Here is a 17,872-nt window from a genome sequence, read left to right on the forward strand (position 1 = left end):
GTCTCATCACATGTCAAACACTTGCATGCTTGTGTGTTGTGTATTGAAATTTCTCAGTGCCTTTGTGGAACCACGAGGAATAGCCTGGAAGCTTAGTGATGAGCTCCACTTCTTTGTCCCAGATTCGTTGGATTCATTGAATGTCCACAGTATCATCCTCAGTGGACTCTTTTGCTTATTTATCACTCTATTGCCAAGAGGACTTACATTAGACATTGGGTAGGAAAGTCTCCTAGGTGTTGTTCTACAGTTGCCCATTGTCTTTTCTTCTTCAATTTGCCACTTCTTGAGAAAGAAATCCTTGGTTTCAGGAGGATCAGCAGGCCTCATACTTGCCTTTCTCTTAGCAGCAGACCCAAGCAATCTTATGGTCATATTCCTTGGTTACACAGGTTTCCTAATCAGTGTTTTCCAGCATTGGAGAGTAGGAGAGTAGTCTTAGCAAGTTGGTGAATACAATCTAGGTAATCTAGGTGTTGTTTTTTTTTTTTTTTGACAGGCAGAGTTAGACAGTGAGAGAGAGAGAGACAGAGAGAAAGGTCTTCCTTCCGTTGGTTCACCCCCCAAATGGCCACTACGGCTGGCGCTGCGCTGATCCGAAGCCAGGAGCCAGGTGCTTCCTCCTGGTCTCCCATGCATGTGCAGGGCCCAAGCACTTGGGTCATCCTCCACTGCTTTCCTGGGCCATAGCAGAGAGCTGGACTGGAAGAGGAGCAACCAGGACAGAACCGGCGCCCCAGCTGGGACTAGAACCTGGAGTACCGGTGCCGCAGGTGGAGGATTAGCCTAGTGAGCTGCGGCGCCGGCCTACAATCTGGTTTTTAGAGTGATATTTTGAAAAATCTTGAGGCATTTATTTGTTTTCTATATGTGAGGAAAAAAGCATGTATGGCAGTGACAATTTTGCCTGAAAATGTCACTGGCTTGAACCTTTTCCAGTTTCCCTTTCTCCTTACTACAAGGGTGATTTTTTTCACAAGATGTATCAAGGTTAACTTTTTGGATTTTGGTAGGTTCCCTGTGCTTCCTCAGGGTTGTGGTATCCATTTTGAACTGCGAAGTTATATAAACTCTATTTCTTAAGCATCCATCCATTTTCCTCATGTCCAGAGCATTTACCTAGTCCAAATCATCCTTGTCTCTAGGCTAGAGAAGTTCATGAAAACCTTTTATGAATGAGTGTTTGAGAACAAGTAAATACTTTTGCCATGTTTCCAAAATGACCCCTAACCAGAATAATGGCTAATATTGTAGGACAATAAATTAATTGCATTTCACCAGTCTTCACAGTTCTACTCGTTCTTAGCTGAGGTAGATGGCCCAAACCTTAATCTTTTGGTGGTGTTTCTATTAGAAAGAGAAACTAAGAACAATCCTTTAAGATTCTAGTAAGATTCACAAGAGGCAACCTGCCACTCAAAGAAATATGAGATCTAACAAAACTTTCACCTTTTTATTCTTGTATTTAGTACAAGCATAATAAAATAGTACATATTTTTTAAAAGATTTTATTTATTTATTTGACAGTAGAGTTACGACAGTGAGAGAGAGAGAGAGAGAGACAGAGAGAAAGATCTTCCTTCTGTTGGTTCATTCCCCAAATGGCTGCAATGGTTGGAGCAGCACTGATCCGAAGCCAGGAGCCAGGTGCTTCTTCCCAGTCTCCCATGTGGGTCCAGGGGCCCAAGGACTTAGGCCATCATCTACTGCTTTCCCAGGCCACAGCAGAGAGCTGGATTGGAAGAGGAGTATCCGGGACTAGAACCGGCGCCCACATGGGATGCTGGTGCCGCAGGTGGAGGAGCAACCTACTGTGCCACAGCACCGGCCCCAATAGTACATATTTTATGTTATCTTATTTCGTTTTTGTCTTATTCCAGTAAACTTTATATGGCAGTACTTATTATGTGTCAACCTCCCTTTAAAGAGTTTACAAATATTAACTTGTTTAATAGATAACACAGAGAATAGAAGCCCTTCATACTCCTGTTCCTCAAAGAACATCATGCTCATTTGAGATATTTTTTCTATAACTTCTTTTCTTTCCCTTAAACATATGTATTTTATATGATTGTCACCCTAGTTGCTACTATTATATATTTTATAGTGGAATAACAATCTTTGGCAGTCTGCATTTTCATTTAGCTACATGTCTTGGGCATTTTTTCATGAGTCCATTTAATTGCAGGTCATTATGTTGTGTAGTTTTTCCAACATGTGAAGAAGTCATGGTTTTGTTTAACTATTCTTGTGCTAAAGAAAATTTATGCTAGTTACACTGTGTCACTAATAAACTTTTCCAACTATGAAAGTACTTTTGAAAATGGCTAAATTCTGAGAAGTAGAAATTCTGGTTTTAAAGGGTGTTAACAGTTATTAATTACATTGTATTTTCAAGTTGTTCTTCAATATACATCTTTTCCAGATATGTATTTGTGTACCTGTTTCCTTATACCTTTGTCTACTCTTGATATTCAATAAAAAATCATCAAATAGGCAAATGATAATAATATGTATATTACTGAGGTATTAAAGAAATGAAAGAGGATAAAATGTGTTAAAAGCTAATAATTATAACTAATGGAGAAAACAGTCTCCATTGAAGCTTGGGTAACTGGAAGTGTGGAGTAATAGAGAATTCTTAAGTCTCAGTGTTTAGAGGATTTGAAATTTGGTTGACTAAAGACAGGAAAGCCAAGAATGTTTCCATACTGACTTTACTGAGTAAGCTGTACCTAACAGAGAGTAAGCTCCTGTGCATCCTAGAATGTGGTTACACAGTAGGTGCATTGGTGTGTTTCTATTTTTATTTTCTGATTGTGCTCCTGATAAAAGGAGAGAATGGATATTAGAACTTCTGCAAACCATTTTTTCTCCAGGATAATAGAGTTTCTTTTTTTTTAAAGCTTTTTTAAAAAATTTATTTGAAAGTCAGAGTTACACACAGAGAGAAGGAGAAGCAGAGTGAGAGAGAGGGAGAGGGTGGTGGGGGGAGAGAGAGAGAGAGAGAGAGAAAGAGAGAGAAAGAGAGGTCTTCTATCCGCTGGTGCACTCCCCAGTTGGCTGCAACAGCCCAAGCTGTGCTGATCCTAAGCCAGAAGTGTCTTCTGGGTCTCCCTCATGGGTGCAGGGGCCCAAGGACTTGGACCATCTTCTACTGCTTTCCCAGGCCATAGCAGAGAGCTAGATAGGAAGTAGAGCGGCTGGGACTCGAACTGGCTCCCATATGGGATGCTGGCACTGCAGGTAGTGGTTTTACCCACTACGCCACAGTGCCGCCCCCTAGAGTTTCAAAAATAAAGGATCAATCATAATAATTTCTATAGTTAATAATAAAGGAAAAAATCTCATGTGCAGATAATCAATATATTGACTCTCAGCTCCAAACCAACCCTTTTTTGTTGTGCTTGGTGATACTGGACTTGGACCCTGTTAACATTTCTCCTTTCCTAGCTAGCACTAGGTTCAGGTTTTCATTAGAGGGCAGCGAATGGAATAAAGGGCCTCCAGTGTGCTTTCTCCTGTTTAATTCTTACAGAGTGACTGCCAGTGACATCCAGAACATTGACTGGCCCTTAAACTCCAGCAAGGTTTGTTAACTCCCTGGCTGGCAGTTTTCCATTTGCCTGTTTCAGCCCATGCTTTCCAGCTTGCCAGATGTGGAACAACTCACACCTGGGGGCAAACTAGTAAACTTTTCTGCCATCCAATTGCTTCCTGATCTTCACTTTCACCTGCTGTCACCCCAGAAGGAGGTTTTCTGCTGGCCAGTCCTGATCCATAGTTTCTTGCTCAATGGCCTTGGACTCTTGGCTATAGAACTGACCTGCTGTGTACCATCAAACTTCTTTATTAGCCAGAGGGCCATAACCATACCCTTTTATTATAGGATCTGGGTCTCAGCCTGGGAGAGAGGGCCCCCTTTCAAGTTTGGTTTCTGTAATCTCAGTTCCAGTTTTTTCACTAGATTCCTCTTTAATCCCCTCATAATCTTGTTACTAATTAATAATGCTTTATATTAACCTTTCTCTATTTAAAACTATTCATGTGTATTCTGTCTCCTGACAGGACTCACACAGATACAGACTTGACAATGGGAGTGGATCTAGGAGACAGATGCTCAAGGATTAGATTTGGGGGCTGGTTTGGTTATGTCTCTTGCAAGTACTGAAATTCTCAGAGGGAAGTTCAATACTGCCCCGTGCCCTTTAGATTCCAATTAATCAACCTATCTGTGAACGACTACAATGAAATACAACGGGGGCAAGTGCCATTGAAGCCTGAATGGCTGTGACACTTGATCAATATGGAAACAGTACTGACAGCAAAGACTATCATGGGACAGATTTTCTTGGAATAATTGAAGAAAGAGAAGCACAAGCTTAGGTTTTTTTTTTTTTAACTGTCATCTCAAGTCATGGTCTGAGTAACAGAGAGCGTCTATGATGGACTTAACAGAACTTTTTATTTCTTGTGGTCACAGGTCTGATATTGTCCGATATTGCAGAAAACAAACACAAAATTTAGTTGCATGAGTTGCTGAGCTTAATGTCAGTTGACTTTAGAAGATGACAGTTTCTCATGTAATGATGAAGACATTGGGAAAGACTGGAATCCTAAAATTTAGAAGGATCAAACATCTTTTTGGATGCAGATGGGATTGACAGTCTCACATTATGAAGTCATTCTGATCTCCCATGCCAGTGGGAGTGGTTTGCTCTGCTGAGTCTGAGAACACTAACCTTCCCCTGCTTTAAAAATCTCACGAAAGCCTCACCAGAAACAGAAGTCTTCACCTGCCCTCCTAAACACAACTGTTGTCAGTAGGGTCAAATCTCATATGCTTCAAGTGGCTGGGCACACGTTACGACTGTAAAGGAAATAGCTGGCACATTCAAACTCCCTGGCTGGCAGTTTTCCATTTGCTAACATATGTTGGCAGAAAACTGAAGAACGTGTATGGGAGTGGATTCCAAGGATATTAGAACTACAAAGGTGGAATATAACTCTCCATGAATATAACTCTCCATGTTCATTGACAGTGAGTCCTGACTTAACATGTTAACTTGAGCAACCAGAGGTAGCTCTAACTACTTAATGTGATTGATTAAAATTGAACTCAGTTGCGGCCTAGTAGTGGTGATGCCAAAACTTTCCTGACATGAAGTAGAGGAGGAAATCCAGAGGCTTAGGGAAGCAGGAATATTGGAAGAGATTTGTTTTTATACCTGCACACTATACCTCGGGTACACCACAAGAGAGCTCAGATGAGATTTCCTCAACTAAGGTATTGAGAAGCACATCAGTGAGGGGAATACTTTTGTTCTTGCAAAGCTCCCTGTGTTTAGTGGGTTACACCTTGGAGGATGTCACCAGAACATTGGGCTTTCTGATTTCAGTGAAGGTGATGGGACCACAAGGGAAGTACCTCATTAGAATGATTTCAGTTTTACACATGTAGATAAAAGACTACAAGTAAATAATTGTAATATAACATGTAGACTTTATTTTTATTATTTTTAAAAATTACTTTAGAGAGAGAGTGAACACACTTTTATCTGCTTATTTGTTCCCCAGTTGACTGCAACGGCCTGGTCTCAGGCAGGAATGAGGCCAGGAGTCAGGAACTCAATTCAGGTCTCCCACAGAGGTGGCTGGAGCCCAGTTGCACGAGGTATCACCATTGCCTCCCAGTGTCTGCATTAGCAGGAAGCTGGAGTCAGGTGCCAGAGCCAGAGCCAGACATCAAACACAGGTACTCTGATATGATACATAGACTTCTTAACCAATATCTTAACTGTTTGACTAAATGCCTGCTCTAGATTTTTAAGTGTTGTTAATGTGTTTAAGGTATATATGTACCAGGTCTAATGTTTCACTGGTAAAAGCAAAAATAAGAGCTAAAAGTTGTGTGTGCTAAGAATAACAAAAGGTTCTGAACCTTATTTACAGATTGAAAATCTCTATTGGTTAGACATTTTGAAGAAAAGTTAACAGCCACAGGTAGGATTTGCTACTAATTTATCTTACCCAGTACACGGGAGTTAAAATCTTCATTCCATAGTCTCTTCATCAGATAGTTAAGACATCTCACCTATGGAATATGAAGATAATAAATGAGAGTTTACACTTACCTTCAAAGAATTCATGATCAAAATTTGTGTCTCTGAATTTGTGTGCATGAGAGAGATAAGACGAGGTAATTATGATGTAACATAATATGTAAATATGATGTAACTGATAGAATAGAAACATAAACATTTTGCTTGATCTGTAACAGATCAAATCCAAAATCGCAGTGCCCTGTTTTTCCCCATTATTCCATGCTCTTAATATAGATAACATTGAGGCAGGTGTTATGGTACAACATGTTAAGCCCCTGCTTGGGTTGCCCACATCCTATATCAGAGTGTTGGTTCAAAATCCAGCTACTCTACTTCCAATCCAGTTTTTTGCAAATGTCCCTGGGAGGCTGTGTTTGATAACCCAAGTACTTGGGTTACTGCCATCTAGGTGGAGACCCAGATTGAGTTCCTGACTCCTGGCTTCAGCCTGGCCTAGCTCTGGCTTTTATGGGTATTTGGAAGGTGAGTCAGTGGATGGAAACCTTTCTCTCTTGTTTTCTCTGTCAGTCTGCCTTTCAAATAAAAACAGATCATAAAAATGATTAGATCAAACCAAGCAAAGAAATAGACAAAAACTTTGAAAAAGAACACTTACAGGTACAATGGGCATATCTACATAGATAAGTATTTGCATCCCATGTTCTGTAGCATGTTGTGCATTCCGTATGTGTAGGATTAATTTCTCTATCTCCCTGTCACAATTACCTTCCATAGTGTGAGTTTCCCTCAATTTTTAAGCCAGAAAACCTTGAAAACTTAAGTCATTTGAAACTGCTATATTTAGGAGATACAGGGTTAGCCATGAACTGCTGTCTCTTAGCCTTTCAGGAAGATGAGGGCCACCAGCATGACTATATTTAATGTTACTGTTTGGATGTCTCTGTTCCAATCAGTGGTCCTCATGGAACACAGCTGTTGTCTATTGTACCTTGAGAGGAAGCTTAGCTAATCAACCCTTATTAATTAGTCACTAATATGTACATTGTACCAACAAACGTTTTTGTTAAGTGATGGCAGCACTAATTGATGGGGCATAAAGAGCCCCTCCCTAATTACAAAGAAACACTGCTCCTTACCCTCAGTAGATGATCCCTTGTAGAAAAGGGCCTCTGAGGGAAGGCAGGGACAGGCATACGATGGCAGGGTCTAATTTGTTTTTAACCTGCTTTTAAGGAGTTGTTTAATTAATATGAGATCAGCACATTTGAAGGTTTGAACAGGTGCAAATACACAGTTGTAACCAGCTGTGTAATTGAATGCAGTGGAACAAGGGCTGAGCATACAGAAGTCAGTAATTGCATGCTCACTTCCTACCTGTGGCTGTAAAAGGGCTTGATCTTTTTTGTGCAGGATTCTCTGAATCTTTCTGGAAGGCTGTATTGTGTTGGGATGAGTTTTTGCATAAATATTTCTCAAGTGTTTCATCTCTACTCATTACACAGCAGAAACATCGGTGCTCCCTTTTTTGTTTTTGTAGCCTTCCTAAAAACCATGGAATCATGTGGATGTTGTATGTAGTTGTGGTAAAACGGTTTCCTTGTTCAGATTTCAGATTTTCAGAGTTCTGGTAGCCTTTTAGAGTAGCTGTCTAGCCCAGGAGTCCTCAAGCTGCAGTATGGAGCCTGTCCAGTCTGTGACCTGTTTTTGTAAATAAAGTTTTAATGGCACCCAGCCATGCTCATTTGTCTATGCTTCTTTCATGTCACAATGACGGAGGTGAATAATAGCACCAGAGACTTTATGATATGCAGAGCTGGAATTACTGGCTATCTGACTCCATGCAGAAAAAGTATGCTGATGCTTCAGATCAAGGGTCCAATCCCTACTATGCTTTTTGCTTAACATTAAAGAAGTTGTCCTTTTAAGAATTATTTTCAAGGATTCTACATTCTAGTGGAAGAGATGCATTCCTAAAATGTGTGTAAATTCCTTCTAAATTGCATTTTCTCCTTATGTGATATCTAATTTTTCAAAAAAACTGCTTGTGAATACTTTTTATCCAGTAGATTGGGATCTTGGCTTAAATCTAGGTCCTATTCAGTCTCTAGCACATTACTTGACTTCAGTGTGCCATGTAATTGTTCATTTATTTATTATCTATGTCTCCCACCATCATGAGAGCTCCATAAGAGACAAACTTTACATTTCTTGTTCACATATCCTTGAGGTTTAGAGTGGCGGTCTTGAATCTATGAGATGTGCCATTAATTTTGTGCTTTCTGTACTCTAAGAAGCCGCCAGTTATAAGCTGTGCTGCTGTTTTATAGACCACTTAGCAGTCAATGTAAAACACATGCTGAGAATCATTGCTTAAAAGATGCATCCCTGTTTTAGAGATTTGTAATGATTTATTTATTTTGTATATGGGTGGGGAGGGAGGGAGGGAAAGAGAGAGAGAGAGAAAGAAAGAGAGAGAGAGAGAGAGAGAGAGAGAGAGAGAATCTGTTCCATTCTCTGATTCACTCTCCAAGAGATTGCAATGGCCAGGGCTGGGCCAGGCTGGAACCAGGGACCAGGAACTTAATCTGTGTCTCCCACATGGGTGGCAGAGGCCTAAGCACTTGTGTCATTTTCAGTTGTTTTTCCCAAGATATTATCAGGAATTGGAAGTAGAGCAGATTGGACACAAACTGGCACCCATTGGGGATGCTAGCATCCCAGATAGCAGCTTTATCTGTTATGCCACAATGATAGCCCCTCAGTGATATTAAAATGTGGAACAACATGCATCTTGAAACCATGTGTGAAGGTCCTTGTCAAATAGGTGGGAAAACGGACAATCTTATGTTATTGAGATTTTTTAAAATGATTTATTTATTTATTTGAAAAGTAGAGTTACAGAGGGAGAGAGAGAGAGAGATAGAGAGAGACAGAGAGAGACAGAGACAGAGAGAGACAGAGAGAAAGGTCTTCCATCCTCCGGTTCACTCCCCAAATGGCTGCAGTGGCTGGAGCTGCGCCAATCCAAAATCAGGAGCCAGGAGCTTCTTCTGGGTCTCCCACGTGGGTGCAGGGGCCCAAGGACTTGGCTATCTTCTTCTGCTTTCCCAGGCCATAGCAGAGAGCTGGGTCAGAAGAGGAGCAGCTAGGACTAGAACCAGTGCCCACATTGCCTTTCAACAGAGCATGTAGCCTCCTTCTAATTATGAGAGGTTGATGGTTATATGCATTCCCATGAGGAATCTTGGAAAAAAAAACATGGACAATGCATATTATGAAAAAACTATGCATGGATTTCAAATTTTTGCATAAAATAAACTTATCTATTAATTTCATTTTCCATTAACTTTTTAAAAAAGATTTATTTTAAATTTTTATTTGAAAGAGTCAGAGAGAGAGGAGGAGAGACAGAGAAAATCTCCATCCCCTGATTCACTCCCCAAATGGTTGCAATGGCCGTGACTGGACTAGGTTGATCCTGGGAACATGGAACCTCCACTGGGTCTTCCACGTGGGAGCAGGGGCCCAAGCACCTGGGCCATCTTCCAATGCCTTTCTCAGGCCTCCAGCAGGGAGTTGGATCAGAAATGGAGCAGCCAGAACTCAAAAACTGGTGGAGGTTCAACCCATCATGCCACAATGCCAGCTCCTCCATGAACTTTTTAAAGTATCTTTGCATATTCCTAGATATATTTTTTAAATGCTTAAAGAGAATTTTGTAATATAGAGTACACTTAAAAAGATTTATATATATGTGTGTGTATATATATATATATATATAGAGAGAGAGAGAGAGAGAGAGAGAGAATCTTCCACCGCTGGTTCATTTCCCAGATGGCCCCAATGGCAGAACTGGGCGATCCGAAGCCAGGAGCCTGTAGCTTCTTCTGGTCTCCCATGTGGGTGCAGGGGCTGGAGCACTCGAGCCATCCTTCGCTGCTTTCCCAGATGCATTACCAGGGACCTGGATGCTTTTGCTGCTTTCCCAGATGTATTAACAGGGAGCTGGGTGGAACTGGAGCAACCAGAACTCGAACTGGCACCCATATGGGATGCTGGCACTGCAGGCCATGGCTTTAACTTTCTGAGCCACAGTGCTGACCCCTATAGAACAGTTTAACATGTTTCATTGCACAAATAATACATATTCATAGATAAAAATGGAAATTAGTGGTAAATAAAATGAAGAAAATAAAAGATTGTATACCATCCTATGTGCCATGACTTCTATAACCATTAAGATGAGAAAAAAATCATTTTTAATTATTCAAAAAGTACTTTTGAATAAGAATATAGTCATAAGATGCACACTCAAATTAATAGCCTAGCCTTTCATTCCTGGACCAAAGTATTAGTCTGGGGCCTTCTTGTGTGGGAAATGTGGTTTGTTTGATTTTCTTTCCTAATGAGCAATTGGACTAAAGGATCAGGTTTAATTATAATGAGAGTTCCTTTCTGTTTGTACATCACTGCAGACCTAATTGTAGGCTGGCATCCCGCTGTGGCCTGAGTGGTCATTAGCTTGCTGATAACGGACTGTTCTTGTCAACAAGGCCTCATTAACCATTGTGTTTGCAGTGAAATGGTAGGAAGGGTTTGAACTTGTGATTAAGGGTGCGCTGGCCCATGGTGCTCAGGGAAACTTTGCTTTTGCAGTTTTATGGCCAGAATCAAGGACTTCAGGCTCAGATAAGTGACGATATCTAAGGAAAATCTGCATCTATGCAGCAGGGTCTGCAATGAGATGTTTCAGGGGAATGCCTGACCCCAAGTTCACAGTCTGAGATTCCAGTCTCAGCTCTGCAGCTGTGTAGCCATGTGTTTTGGGGCTAATCATTTCTCTTTCTGTTCCTTGCTTTCCTCACTTGAAAATGAGAAGGTTTTATTCAGTGATTGGTGAGATAACATTTTGCCAATAAAAATAATTTGCATGATGCTTGTGCAATTTTCTTGTTTTTCAGTATTTTTTTGTACCTTTTTAAAAATCTTCTTAGGTTATGCACTAGAGGGCAGTGGTACATTAGTATTATAAAGTACGAATACGCTTGGTACTGCATTCAGTTGAAAGTCATTGATGTTTGGATTAAGAAGGGGTCTGATATATTCCTCATTCAAAAATTGGGAAAGCTGCTCTATGGTATCCCCAATTTATATTCATCCTACCCTTTTTGAGTATTTCTAGTGCTGGGGATCTTGCTACCTCACAAGACAGCTTTGAGTCTTATTCATTTGAGTTTCTAGAGGTTCTTTCTTAGATCAGTGTACCTATAACTTACCAAGTAGTCCCTGCAGAAAACTCTGTTCCTGTTTCTCATATAGGTACTCCCAATACTCTATAGAATAATATTGCTAAATAATTATACTTACTATTTTTTGGTGATTTATAATTCAATATTCAAAATTTATTACTGACTGTGTCAGGTACTGTATCAAGCATCTTATTTGCATTATTTTATTTAATCCTCACCATAAGTGCTGACAGTTTTCATCTTTATTTATCATTATTTTACCAAGGCTCAGGTCTAAATCCCATAACTAGTAAGCAGTGAGGGTGGGGGATTTGAACCTAGGTCTTTCTCATAAAAACTCCCTCAAGTGTCCTTAACACAACAGCTCCTTTTGTAGCTTATGATTTAAGGCCCAGAGAAGGTAAGCAACTTGCTCAAGATTATACAGCTAAGTAGGAAAAGAAGGGGAACCAGGCCCAGATCTTTGGAGAGCACATTCAGTTTTTCTTTATGCTACAAGATAGTACACTCAAGACTGCTGCAACTGATTTCCCAAGTCCCATTTCCTATGTGATAAATGTTCCCATTTTCCTCCATTGTTATTCTGATGGATTCCTTGCTATCCTATCACGTTCTTTGGGCATGTTTTTAACCTGTCACACCCTTTCTAAATTATAAAACTCAGAATTCAAACCAGGGCTTTGTCTGAACAGCATGGAAGGCACTGAGACTGTACTTCCTGTCATTTGGACTTAATTTTTCATTAGCATTGTGTAAGGTTGCATTAGTATTTTCATATACTGTCAGTTTATTTCAAGCGTAATGTCAACAATATACATTATTCTTTTTTAAATATTTACTTTTTTTTTTTTTTTTTTGACAGGCAGAGTGGACAGTGAGAGAGAGAGACAGAGAGAGAAAGGTCTTCCTTTTGCCGCTGGTTCACCCTCCAATGGCCGCCGCTGCAGCCGGCGCACCGTGCTGATCCTGGCAGGAGCCAGGAGCCAGGTGCTTTTCCTGGTCTCCCATGGGGTGCAGGGCCCAAGCACCTGGGCCATCCTCCACTGCACTCCCTGGCCATAGCAGAGAGCTGGCCTGGAAGAGGGGCAACCGGGACAGAATCCGGCGCCCCAACCGGGACTAGAACCCGGTGTGCCGGCGCCGCAAGGTGGAGGATTAGCCTATTGAGCCACGGCGCCGGCTAAATATTTACTTATTTATTTGAGATATAGAGTTACACAGAGAGAGAGAGATGGAGAGACAGAGAGAAAGGTTTTTCCATCTTCTGGTTCACTCTCCTAATGGCTGCAGTGGCCAGAGCTGGGCTGATCTGAAGCTAGGAGCCAGGAGCTTCTTCCGGGTCACCCATGTGGTTGCAGGGGTCTGAACACTTGGGCCATCTTTCACCTCTCTCCTAGGCCATAGCAGAGAACTGGATTGGAAGAGCAGCTAGGACTAGAAGTGGTGCCCATATGGGATGCTGGCGCTGCAGGCAGAGGCTTAGGCTATCATGCCACAGCACAGGACCTCCCCTTGTTCTTTTAATTTTTTTTATGAAATGTAAGAACAAAACAGAGTGACTTTAATATTTCTTACTGATCGGGAAAAAAGGTCCTCCTGATCTGGCCAGAAATTTTGAATAGATAAATTGGTAAATTCCTGCTTTTTCAGATAGTCAAGGGGTGTGAATGTGATAGTATTGGCGTTTCTGGGATGATGACTGGTTTCATGTTAAACATCAGTGTCTGTGTTTGCTATTGCTTCCTTGTGAGAAATGCGTGCATACTGTGTGTGGCAGGCACTTGCTTTCTTGCTGCCTATTACCTTTTGTCACAGCATACCTAGCCCTATTATCTCTTTAAGGAGGGTGTGCATAGCATGGGACCCCTCCCATGCTTGTTTCTAGCTGAGAGACAAGCATAGGGAATAGTGCTTTCTGCTGTGGGAGTGGGTCTCTTGATTCATGTTGTATAGGATGGACAACAATGTATAGGAGGACTGATTCATGCTGATGACACTAGTGTCCATGAGCACACTTCCTTTGGATCCTGCTCAACTTGTTTGCATTTCCTTTGATCTGAGAGCCACTTAATGTATCATTCCCATTATAGATACGCATATGTGTGTATGTACACATGCCTATGTATATAGTTTGCAAGTCAGAATCAGTTTCTGACCATTGCAGCCAAAACAATCTTCACTGATATATTGATCTTTGGAATATTTAACTTTTCTTGAACTTGCCTTATTAGGAAGTTCTACTGTTTCACGGCATAACAGAGTATTTTATCTATCTGACAGAGTTTTGTTAATTTAATTTAATATCTATTATAGAAGCACTATTTTCTGACACTTTTCTGGGATTAAAGTTTTTAAAATATTTGCCAAATCTAATGCAATGGTTGTGTTCTGAAAAAGATTTATTGATTAACAAGGACCCTTAGGGAAGTCAATTTATCAGTATTGACATCCAATATTGAATTTTTTAGAATGGTAAACATTTATTTACTTTACAATTTTAAAAGTAGATGCATTTTTTTCCAAAAAGGAAATTCTTTCATGTTTTTACTTAAATTCTAACTCATATCTGCAACCTATTAACATTTAATCTTAGCATCAACATTGTATATTTCTCCAGGCAGTGTTTTCTATACCATAGGCATAATAAATTCTCACACACAACAGTACCTTTTTAAGGAAAACATTATTTATTTATTATTTATTTACTTAATTACTAGAAAGAGAGATTGCACTCTCATCTGCTGGTTCACTCCCCAAATCCCCAAAAGCCTGCAATGGCCAGACTTCTGGGGCTGAAACCAGGAGTTGGAAATGGAATCCAGGTTTCCCACATGGGTGGCAAGGACCCAGGTACTTGAGTCATCTTTGCTGCCTCCCAGGGTCCACATTAGCAGGAAGTTTGAGTCAGGAGCCAGAGCTGGGAATTGAATCTAGGCACTCTGATGCAGGGATAAGAGCATTTTAACCACTAAACACTGTGCCTCAGTAGGACCTTTTCAATCTATTTCTGTTATTATGTTCTCATCAACACACAGGCCATCTCTTTCTCATGGGAAAATTCCAAATTCACTACTAGTTTTCTTTCTGACTTACTGAACTTTGGAAATTTCCTATTTCTAGACAATGAAGGAAATATTCACTGAATTGTTCCAGGGCATATACAATTTGATGAGACATTCTCAAACTAAATTATCTCAAAGAACATTAATGGGCACTTTGTTCAACATGTTATAAGTCTCCTTTTTGATACTCGAAGGTGGCAATTTCTCCTTGTTTTCAGGACACAGAAGAAACAGGCTTTTTCTAAGTCACTGATTTGCTCTGCTGTCAAAGACCCTGTGACTCTTTTGAGGTTGTGATTAACAAGGAGGCTTCAAGCCAAAATCATGGCCCTCCCTGGCTCACTCATAACCTCATCTTATTTTCTACCTTTACTTTTCTTTGGCCTCATTATTTTCTTTTTAAAATATTATCTTGCTATGTTACCTTACTGTATCATATGTATTTTTTAAGACTTCTGCAAATCCCTTTTTCCTGGACTGTGATGTAAGCAAGTTACAATGAGACATGTGGCTTCATCCCATTTTCCCATTGCTGTTCCCTCTGGCTTTTCTTATTATCTCTCTGTTAAAGTCTGCTCTACACTGTCTGCCTCTGAGACTTAGAACTTGGAGTTTTTTTTTTTTTTTAAACTTTCTCTCAATCCCTCATTTTCTGTAATTAGTTAAACTAGTTAGTCCTCAGGTGTACGTCTTAATCTCTTACAGACTAAAAAAGAGAGGGGGAAAGGTAGTCATCTGTCAGGGGAAGTTGAGGACAGAATTTGAATGGATGTTGTAATCTATGTCCTTCAGATATTGATATTTGGATAAAAATCAGCTTCTCCCATCTTTTACCTTTTATCATGATTATTTTACCTGGATTAACTCTGAATTACTAGTTATCTATGTGATGAAAATGGTTATAGAATTGATATCCTCATCTTTGGACCAATGGTTCTGAAACTTGAGCATGTATAGAATCTCCCAAAGGACTTGTTAAAAATACAGATTTCTGGGGCTGCTTCCACAGTTTCCAACTCAGTGAGGCTCGGTTGGGGCCTGAGAATGTGCATTTTAAAAAAGATTTCTTTCTTTCTTTAAAAAACAGATTTAGAGGAAGAGAGGAAGAGACAGAGAAATATTCCACCTACTGAGTCACTCCCCAAGTGGCTGAAAAGCCAGAGCTGGACCAGGCTGAAGCCAGGAATCTAGAACTCCATCCAGGAGTGGCAGTTTGGGCCATATTCCATGGCTTTCCCAGGCATGAGAATGTGCATCTCTGATATGGTCTCAGGTGCAGCCGCAGCCTGGGGACCACACTTTGAGAATTACTTCCCCACCCTCTTACCCATGCTGTATGCTGCTCCCAGAGAGAAGCTCTTTCAAGGGGTGACTCTTTTCTCAAAGGTCTTTATAGGCCTTGTTTATTTATTTTAAAAATATTTTAGTTACTTATTTGAAAGGCAGAGTGACAGAGAAAGAGGGAGGGAGAGAAAGAAAGAAAGAGTGAGAAATCTCTTCCATCTGGCAGGGCTGGGGCAGGCTGAAACTAGGAGTCAGCCTAGTACATGGGTGGCAGGGGCCAAATGCTTGAGCCATCATTGCTGCCTTCCCAGGTATGTTAGCAGGGAGCTGGATCAGAAGAGGAGCAGCCAGGACTTAAACTGGTACTCCAGTGTTGATACTGGAATCACAAACAGCAGCTTTACCAGCTGTGTCACACTATCAGCCCTTTCATTGACTGGCCTTTTCATGTTTTATGAATTATTTTCATGTTTCAAATGACCCAACTAGTATTCAAGACCCTGAATAATCTAAATGCAACATCTCTTTCATCTCCTGGTATTCCCCCACCCTGCCACCCACCCCATTCTGTAGTATTTTTCTCTTCCTTCCTTCATGTCCGCTTATTGATGATCAGCTCATTTTCCAAGTCTCAACTCAAGTAACACCCACTTCATGAAACCTTGCATGATATTGCCAGTTGCAAGTGAGACCTAGCTCTCTTTAATTCTCATAGAGTGTCTGCAACTTTATGCTTTTAATGATTAGCATAGTTATCTTTTCTCTCCTACTGAGTTTAAGAAACTCCAAACCTAAAAGCAGGGACCTCAGGCTTTGTTGCATGTAGTTTACATGGAAATCCTTTGAAAAATTCATATGACCAGCTACTATATAAGGATTTGAGGTTTGGGGCATACAACATGCATGTTATTTTGAATCCTTTATAGAATTTCTCTGAGATCACATTCTTTGTGGCAAAAATCATAATATTGCTCCCTTTCATTAACACAAATGAAATATTTCATAAAACAAAGAATAAACAATTAAGACCTAAAGACCCCAGATTATCTCATCATAGCACAGGATGTTAATTGAATAGTAATTTTTGTCTCATTTTGACTATGCCAAGGTTTATTAATTAAATGTTATGACCAGTTTTAGACCAAATTAGATAGATGACAATCTGTCATAGAAGTACACCCTACATTTGCCAATTTATAAATAACAAACTGTTTCATTTTTACATAAAAATGAATAATTGTTTGAAAATAGACTGGCCATAAAACACTTTCTGCTTTTTAAAAAAATAGGTGCTGCATATATAAAGGAGTTTTCTATTAAATACATTTAGAGAATTCTAGGTTAGCCATAGTAAATCTTACTGAACAGCAGGACTCCTCAGAGTCCAGATGTGCTAATCTGTTTCAGGAATCTTTATAAGGGAGCATATAACATTTAGCATTTTTGAAGCCATTTTTGCCTTAATTGTTTATTAATTTACAGAGTGGTTTACAGTGATAACTCCCCTAGAGTCACTCTCTGGGAAGCTATGTGCAGACTCCTGAGTGTGTGTTTGGAAAAGAGCAGTGACCTGAAGCAAATGTGCAAGAGGTAACACTAAGCACCCAATATACACATACTTTCACCTAGGGATAAAAGTGATACCTAGGGTAACAACTCTATGTGCATAGTTGCTGGATTTCTTTGGCGATTTTTCTGATTCTTCTAAGTCACTGGGCAAGAGTTTTGTTGAGGATAGGCCAGGAGGTTGCTGGACAAAAGACTCAGCTGGTTCCTTCATTTGGCTGCAATTAGTGCCTGCTGCCAAGGCAGGATTCTACTCAACCTCATTGTCTGAGCCGGATCCAGACCCTTGACAGAACGCCAGCAAGACATCTTTGACAAGTTATTGCATTCAGATGTCCTGATAGCAACTGAAAGTCAACTACTAAGGTTACTGGGTTATAAGAGGTTCCGTCAAGGACCTGGATAACTAAGGATTTCCATGATATGCTGTTTATTTGTGAGGCCTGAGAGTATGTTGTTCTTGATGTCATTCCTTGTATTCATTTTGGGGGTGGGGATGGTAAGGATGTAGATGTGAGGTTTGGTGTTAATACAGTAACACACCTGTCTGTAGTGGCCTTTTTCTGCTGATTTTCTGGGTTGTTATGAACTCTACACCTCATCTTGTTCTGTTTCTGACTCAGTGAGAAGAGAGATGCTTCTGCCT

The 17,872-nt window shown here is 40.3% G+C and overlaps 1 long non-coding RNA gene across 2 annotated transcripts in view; it reads left to right on the forward strand.

The window, feature by feature from the left end:
* LOC108178872 (uncharacterized) overlaps positions 1-17,872 on the forward strand; it is a 204,423-nt gene that overhangs the window by 12,277 nt on the left and 174,274 nt on the right. For both annotated transcript variants that reach the window (XR_011388753.1, XR_011388754.1), the window contains exon 4: positions 5,578-5,755. This is a non-coding gene — a long non-coding RNA (uncharacterized lncRNA). The remainder of the gene's footprint in view (positions 1-5,577; positions 5,756-17,872) is intronic.

Source organism: Oryctolagus cuniculus, chromosome 5 (genome assembly GCF_964237555.1).
Source record: "Oryctolagus cuniculus chromosome 5, mOryCun1.1, whole genome shotgun sequence".
Classification (NCBI taxonomy): Eukaryota; Metazoa; Chordata; class Mammalia; order Lagomorpha; family Leporidae; genus Oryctolagus; species Oryctolagus cuniculus.